The sequence below is a fragment of the Chanodichthys erythropterus genome, chromosome 21, assembly GCF_024489055.1.
Source record: "Chanodichthys erythropterus isolate Z2021 chromosome 21, ASM2448905v1, whole genome shotgun sequence".
Lineage (NCBI taxonomy): Eukaryota > Metazoa > Chordata > Actinopteri > Cypriniformes > Xenocyprididae > Chanodichthys > Chanodichthys erythropterus.
The window spans coordinates 34,719,307-34,728,211 of record NC_090241.1 but is presented as its reverse complement, the minus strand read 5'-3'; positions in this window follow the sequence as shown (position 1 = coordinate 34,728,211).

Genomic DNA, 8,905 nt, shown 5'->3' with positions numbered 1-8,905 from the left:
ACCAGGAGGTGTATGGTACACAACCCTGAGAGGAAAAACAAAATGAAGAAATCTAAACTAAAGTGTGGCGCAGTTAATGCCAACTATGTGACATTTTGCAAGACAGCTTGGCATTATGCATCACATTATTATGGAAATATTCATAAAAATAGCCATGGTTACAGCTAGTCCAGAAATGTTGGGAAAGGGCAGTAGAGCTGGCAGCATAATCAGCTATAAATGGTCTTTTTCAATTTAAAAAACAAAAAAAGATTTATGTTTAAACACCTGCAATACTCGCCGTGAGCCGGGAATGCTGTGTTCTGTTGTGTTTTAAAGCACAAACTGGCTCGTCGTGCACAAACCGTTCCTGGATGTTTTTGACGGCCGAATGGCAGGCATGATCATTATTGCACAGTGGACAAAACTATTATTATTACAGCTGTAAAAATAAAGTTTATTTATATATTAGTTTACCTTTTCTGAGTTGTGCTATCCTGTGCAAAACACCGCCATGATGACACATTTTAAAAAATGTTGGGTTAAAACAACCCAAGTTGGGTTGAAAATGGACAAAGGTTAACTAATCGTGTAAAGTGTTGATTACATTTAGATCTATGGCATTATATTCAGATCGTGGCATGAAAGGTTGCAGTGATGAACATTGAAGCCAATCACAGACATGTTGTTGAGCTCATGAAAGCAGTGATCTCGTCATTGCAACTCAATTTCTGCACATTTCTAACGAATGCTTTCATCATAACGAACAGTGCAAATGCACTGTAACTAAGAGATTCATTGAATAAAACGGGAGTTTTGGCTCGAATCAAGAACTCAGTCACTGATAAACTCGCACTGTTTGATTGACAGCTCCAGCAATTGTAAAGGGAGCATTCTTTGATTGCTTTCTATATATAATTTAATCCCTGTTAAACAGATTATTTTCATTTTACTAAGAAAAAACAATGTGAAGTTGACTGTTTAGCCACTGGTTTGATTTACTGACGCATAGACAAAGAATATGTGGCTGTACATGAATCATTACATATCAGATCAGGCATTAGAATTAACACAGTTACTCACATGTTGTTGCAGTCCATATCGTAAAAGTCTGTTTGCAAAGCCTGTGCCAAAATGCGATTGATTTACCAAAGAACACAGTAAAATTGCAATAACAAATAAATAATGCTCAACTTAGGCTTTCACATTATTGAAAATAAATAACCATATTCCTAGCATTAGGATCCTTTGAAAGGTAATGTTATTTTTGTCCTATAAAAATCAGACACATAATTACTAGAGGCAGCAATAATAATCAAAAAAGGTGAACATTTATTAATAACCAATTTAATAAAATTATTCATTAAACATATTAATACATGTTCATTTCCAACATACTTTGGGTTCATTTTAAGTAAGCAATACAGTAATTTTTAAGCAGTAGTTGAGTTAAATAAAACTACCCAGCAGGTTGGGCAAACATTTAACCCAAAACAACCCAATCGCTGGGTTTGTCCATTTTTAACCCAACTTGGGTTGTTTGTAACCCAGCATTTTTTATAGTGAAACATTTATTAAATTGCTTATTATTAAATGTTCACCTTTTGATTATTATAGTTGCCTCTAGTAATTATGACTAATGTTAATATCCAATCTATTTTGGGTTCATTTTAAGCCAGTCATATAGTCATTCTTAAACAATAGTCGAGTTAAATAAAACTACCCAGCAGGTTTGTCAAACATTTAACCCAAACGCTGCATTTTTTAGACTGTAGGATGTTGTGGGATGTTGCTAGGGAGTTGTGGGTAGTTGCTAGGGTGGTTTCTTACTGTCTTGCATGAAAAGAGTCCTGCAAGCTGTAGATATGGCTCGGGTCCCACCATCGATGTAAGTCTGGGGGATTTTATCATCTGTTAACAAAAACTGTACACCTAATCACTTAAAAAAATAGCAGCACACGTCTCCTCAAAAAACACAATTTGAAGTGTCATTCATGCCTGTAAAACAAACGGTGCAGGATGATGTCAACGTTTAATACTCAGACAGCAATGGCAAAGACCACTACTAATCAGATCCTGTGGCAGAAGTGTTTCCTCAACTCATTTGAGACCAGACAATGGGAAAAGGGATGAAAATATGCATGAATATAGATGGATATGAATGAAAGATTCATTGCCCAGTGGGCTGCAGTGCCCTGTGATCTCCCACAATAGAGAGCTGACAGCACAGCAGTAGAGCTGATGTCAATACTGATTATTCAGAGAAATTAACAACAGCAGGGGCGAGAGAGAGAAAGAGAGAATGATGGGGGAACAAACCCGGGCTAGAGCGCTTAGGGAATAGAGCACTGACAGCAGCACTGATCAAGATTTGAGAATGGCAAGTTAACAAAATACCAACTTTACAACCAGCTAATGCTAACATCAGCGGTCAACCAATTAGTTTTCTATAGCCAATGACAATAACTGAAGAGCAGTGTTGTCTTTATTATTAACGTCTATCTATCAATTAAAAAATGTTTGTAATTCAAATGTCCTGAATTTTTGTTTTTTTATAAATATTAGATGGCAAACTTAAGCTTAAAAAATTACAATTACACCGTGTCTACACAATCGGTTAAAGTACTAAAAATTACTCATTTAGAAATAACATTTTATTAACGCAAAACTTCCACGAGGAAAAAACTTTCCTAGCAAGCGTAAAGTGCCGATATCAGTTACCCAGATGAGCCTGTGTTATCAGTTTTTACCATAAAAAATATGGACGACGCACCTCCACTCTCTTCCATTGTAGAAAAGTGAAGCCGCCAATGTCCCAATATGGCGCTGACATCTTGTGCTGATTAGGGACCTGAGTCTGCACAGTAGTGAGCAAGAAGTGTAGCCGCGCGGCGCACGCTATCAAGGCCCCAATGGAAAAGTAAAAATTAAAGTCAAAGCTCAAATCTCCATCAAAAAATCCTGAAAAAAGTCTGTTGGTACCTCATTGGCTACTTCGCTCAGAGAAGCTGTCAATCATGATGTCACACCCCATGTTTTTATAGCATCAAATAACTAACTAAAACCAAAATTATTAAAAAAACACTTGTACTTACATCAGCATGATAAAAACTACATAAAATTACATAAACTATCTTTGTAAAAGAAATATCTGAAGTGCAATTTAATTGTTTAGTTTGTCTCACGGCCCATTAAATTACATGGAGAGGGCGGGGTTTATGACCTATACTGGGACCAACCACCTGGGGGTGATCAATACGCTTTGGCTTCACTTTTCTGGACTTGTGCTGCACGCTTCGTTTTTACCTGTTGTTATGGGGGATAACATACCGCTGGATGGTGCGATTGACCAATCAGAATCAAGTATTCCAGAGAGCTGTGTAATAATCGGCGATAACAGCATTTGCTGGCCAAATAATAATGATGGTAGTTCCCTTTACAAATCAAATGACAGCATGAATGGATAATACATATTTATGCATAAAAAATGTTGATGTGAAATTTGAAAAAAGTATTATAGTTAATACTGTGTAAATCAAGTGCTCATTTAAATTTAGCAAATTTTTTTGTGGATATTTACATTTTATTTGTTGTATTGGCCACTCTGCTCTCTAGATTTCAGTATCGACATCAGCCATCGAAAAACCCAGATCAGTTGGGAACCAATACATGATATAGTTTAAAATGGCACATGAGACATACAGCTATGGAAAAAATTAAGAGACCACTTCAAGTTCAGAAATCAATGTTAAGTGGTCTCTTAATTTTTTCCATAGCTGTATATATTAAAGTGCTGAAATTAAACAAACACTTATTTTACCTTGAGTTAAGTAAAATAAAAAAATAAAATAAAACAACATTTATTAACAAGCATTCAGATCTTGGAACCGACACATCACAACTCTTCTGTTAATCGGCCAAGATGACAATCTCAAAAATGGCCAAATGTTGGCAGAATAATCAATCTGGCTGATCAAACTCACGACTCAATATGCAGCAAATGGTTCTTGATGTCACATTTAAGTACTAAACCAAACATATTTTAATTCCATAATGCCAACATATCACATAATTAACATTATTCCCACATGTAATAAAACCACAGTCTGTTGTTTCTTGGGAAATCCTCCTTATGTGAATATTAAGTGTGCGTATAATAAGTGCTGAGGTGTGGCACGGCGCCATGCATCAACAACAGATGGGGTCTGACATCCCTGATCCAGCGGTCTGAACCCATGCAAACTGAGCAGCACTTCCTGGCATTGCTTTTTCTACAAAATCTGATGTACATGCGCCGAAGCTGAATTAACAATTTGATGTAGCCAATATTAAATTCATAAAGATTTACTCAGACAGCAACGGTTATTAAATTGTCAGGATGTACAGTAACCCTCAATTATCACTGTAGACATTTTAAAGATCATCATGTCAGGCTTTCAAGTCCCTGATGGAAGATATGAATTTCCTGACAATAATCTAACCTACATCCAGCCCATAAAATGACCTATATAGATGACAATACATGAATCTAGCAGCTCGAGTCCATCTAATTAACCCAAAATTTTGCGAAATGTCCCAATTTTAGCTTTAGAGAAGCATGTGATTTCATTAACAGTAAGTGTCACAGATTCATGTGTAATCTTTAATTGTTTCCATTCAAAATAATGAGGTGCGGTTATATCATCTCTTTTGACCATCGTCCAGTTATTTAGTCATGAAATGACTTTGCACATTTTGCTGATAGAGTACATTTAGGACACTTATTTTTTTTTTTACATTTTTGCAAACGTTGTGGGGAAAAACTGCAGAAATCTGTAGGAAATAATCTGTGCAGGTTAATTTTTCTGCTCTCATGAGTCACTCAACACAACCACATCTCCAGTTATGACCGAGACGAAAAACCTTTGTCACTGCGCCAAAACCTCTTTCACTGATTGTTACATGATTTATATGCTGAAACAGAATGGCTATCCTGAGCCAGGTAGATTTACGACTGCGCTGGAGCGTTTGTGTGATGTATGCATTACTGGTCCAATCAGGCACGAGCTGACTGAAATGAAGTCTGTCATGTTGAATGGGACATTTCCTAATTATGGCAAGACTACTTAGGAGACAAACAAAGGCTATGTTCACACTGTCAGCCCAAATCTGATTTTTTGTGTATCCGATTGGAATCTGATTTTAATTATTGACGATCCAAACTTTGTATTGCAACTGTTCAGATCTGATTTGTGTGCCACTATTTTGTTTTCTGGAATATCTGCATTAATTTCTATGGCAATGACATTGCATTGTGCCAAAACCAACAACAACAGCAGCAATGTAGAGGGGTTTGCCATTGAGATGTTGTCTTATTTACAACATTACAATATGTAGCCACAATGTAGTCCAGCATTGTGGCTACATATTGTCAGGCAAAGGCAGAAATATAGGAGGCTGGTATGTGCGACTTTACTCAGTGCTGTCGTCTCCACAGCTCTCAAAATACATCTCCATTTATAGGCTATTGTAATGTTCTGCTTGTTTGGCACTTGCAATACATCCTTTGAATAGGATTTCAAGCCACATATGTGTAACGTTTTCAGCTCCAGTGAAGACGAAGAAGATTCAGAATGAAAATCAAAGTTAAATTTATAAAACTAAACACACTCAGGTACAATCAAAAGTGAGAGTCTACGAAACATAGCGCATTCCACCAACAATACCAGACAACTGAATGAACCAAAATGAGGGACTTAAATACACAGTGATAATGAACAGAATTCAAACAGGTGTGATTGTTAAATCAAATATGACAAACTAATGAGAACAAAGGAAACAGGAAACCATAAGTGAACTAAGAGTCCTTGAAAATGAAAACCAAACAATGAAAGTGTGACAATATGAATGTAGCTCAAAATGAATGTAAAAATTGCATTTAATGTGATGTTTTGCCATTCGCATTTGCTGAATATGATCGGATTCCAAATCCAATCGGATATGCACAAAAATTGGATTTGGACTGATAGTCTGAATGAGGTGAAACTGCAGCAAATCTTATTTAAATATTTCACATTACCAATCTCAGATAGAATCTGCAGAATTTTCCCCAATATTCTGAATTGTTTAGAATTCTGTGGAATAGATTTAAATATGGTGAAATGCATTCAACAGAGCTGAGAACGAGCAAATTGTTAATACTGCAAACAATTTACATATTGAATTAATGTTAACTATTAGGGATGGGCATTTTTGGCAATTTTTAATTTTGATCATTGATAGGTTTCAAAAATGAGTAATCGAGCACTCAGGGGGCGGGGCATGGCCGTCATGGAGATAATGAAAATATCTGAATACTGTTAGGAAAATTAATGTTAAAAATAAAAATATGACATGAAAACCTGTCTATGAAAACATGAACACGTGATTAGAACTGTGTTAGATTGATTATGATGCGGCAATGATAGGCAGCAAAAGGAATAGCTGCCTGAGGTGAAGAGTGAGGTTATGCCAATAAACTGAAGCCCATTCTGACACATCCTATGATATTAATCAGATAACTTAAATACATAACAGACATAACATTACAACTTGTATCGGCACAAAAGGATGCAAATGCCAGTGAACTTTAAAGGATTAGTTCACTTTCAAATTAAAATTTTCTGATAATTTACTCATCCCCATGTCATCCAAGATGTCCATGTTCTTCTCTCTTCATTCGAAAAGAAATTAAGGTTTTTGATGAAAACATTCCAGGATTTTTCTCTATATAGTGGACTTCACTGGCCTCCAAACGGTTGAAGGTCAAAATAACAGTTTCAATGCAGAATTCCGGCAGTGTAGACACTGCTAAGTGTATTACTGCCCTCCTCAGGTCAAAGTTTGAACTAACTGTAATATACTTGCACTAGCATATTGTATATGACAATTTAGTTCAAACTTTGACCTGAGGAGGGCAGTAAAACACTTAACAGTGTCTACACTGCCGGAAGAGAGCTAGTTCAAGATGAGCATTTATGGTTAAACTGTATAAAATTTGTGAAAAAAATAAATAAATATATATTATATTTATTTATGATGAAAACACGGGAAACAGCAGAATTTACTGTAGATGTCTATAAAGTTCTCATTATAATGCTACATTTATGGCAGATCTGTGCTTTATTTTCATCTACATTATTAAGTGATTCCATAAATCGTCTGCGCGTTTTCGAAGCCATGCAAAATATGCCAACAAATATGACGAAAAAAGCACTGCTGCATTATTATAACATCAGTATTTTTATTTTTTTTAAAGAAACATCTAAAAGCAATATGACCATCTCAAATAACCCAGTCAATATCAGGCATTGCATTTGAGCATGTGATATGCAGCGTATTCAGCATGTTAATAAATGTTGATATCCCGACCCAACGCATCCTGTATTAGATTAATAAGATGTAGCTATTACAGCTTTCATCTGCAAAAGGTTTGCGAATGTAAACGTGAACTTGACTGAAAGTGTAACTCCGATTGCACTTTAAAAAGTGTCACTATTGTAATTTTTTTTATTTATTCTAATATTTCAGCAATATTTTGGATTCAATTTGCACTTTCTGATCAACCAAAATGTTATTTTACAGTATGAAAATCACTGATGATTATTGCTAAATTAATTATGAATAGAAATTAAAGGATATTTTCAGCACAAGATAAAAGCTTGGCGCTGCACAGCTTGCATTGAACTGTATTTTCATCTATCTTGTCAAAGTGAAGCCAGACATTCTCTCTCACGTTTTTTGACGCATGCTGTGGAAAGCTAAACAATCAGAGTGCTGCTTTAACCAATCAGGAGAAAAAAAAAACATTTCGATCATCGCTTACATGATCTATCGTCGCTGTCATGGTCGAATACTCGATCGCTGTTGCACATCCCTATTAACTATTGCATTATATTACATTAGTACAAATAACAAAACTCATGTTAAGTAAAGGTCAAAATTAATCTGTTTTTGAGTGTGAGTGTGCACAAAATGTAAAAATATTTTAGCACAAAATTCCTCATAAAGAAAGCGGAAACAATATGCTTTTCATCCATCATGCTCACAAAGGCAATTACATTCAGTTCAGCTGGATTAATCGATATAATTTGTTTAGTTCAGAAGCCTTTAGGCAATGAATTTTCTGCATCAAATCTTATCATGAAAACCAAATTTGAACAGTACTGAACAATTTCTACCAGCATTTCATAAAATACACACAAAAAAAAACTGTGCATCTAATGACTTTTATACTGTAGCACAAATGATACCAACCAACAAAACTGTAATAGTTCATGTTAAGGGTTATGGATTTAAACAAACCCCTAAGTATGATCAGTAATAAAAGTGATGCTTGCATACCAGCACTACTAATAAAACATTTAGTATTACTTCAGGCCCACAGGATATATATGATAGTATCATGCAGCAAAGCTTCCAGGAATATATTCTATATAGTTAGTTATGTACTATATTTTGGTTTTTAGACAGATGTTGCATATGTAGTATCTCCTGCTACTTTAACTAACTTGAATAGATGTCAACAGTGACAGTAAAAGAATCAGTAGAGAAAACTAATATACTAAGAGAGAGCTATCTGTTAGCATTCTCATTTTCTCATTCACATTTCAGAAGTCAACAATCTGTGGCTAGAATTGTTTGTACGAGTACGAGTTAGATTAAATTTGGTAGGGTGCAGTGTAGCACATATATATAAAGATGCATGGGGAGAAGAAGTCACAGTGAAAGTAGCTGGGACAGCCACTGAATTATTGATCTTCCTGAAGACTATTCACACACTCACAAACCAGCATGCAAGCAGATGCCCATAGATAATTATATTAAAAAAACACAAGTTCACTCAGCCTAGAAAATGATTTGAATATTTCATTCTGACTCGAACAAGACCTTAAACTGCTACTGTTGT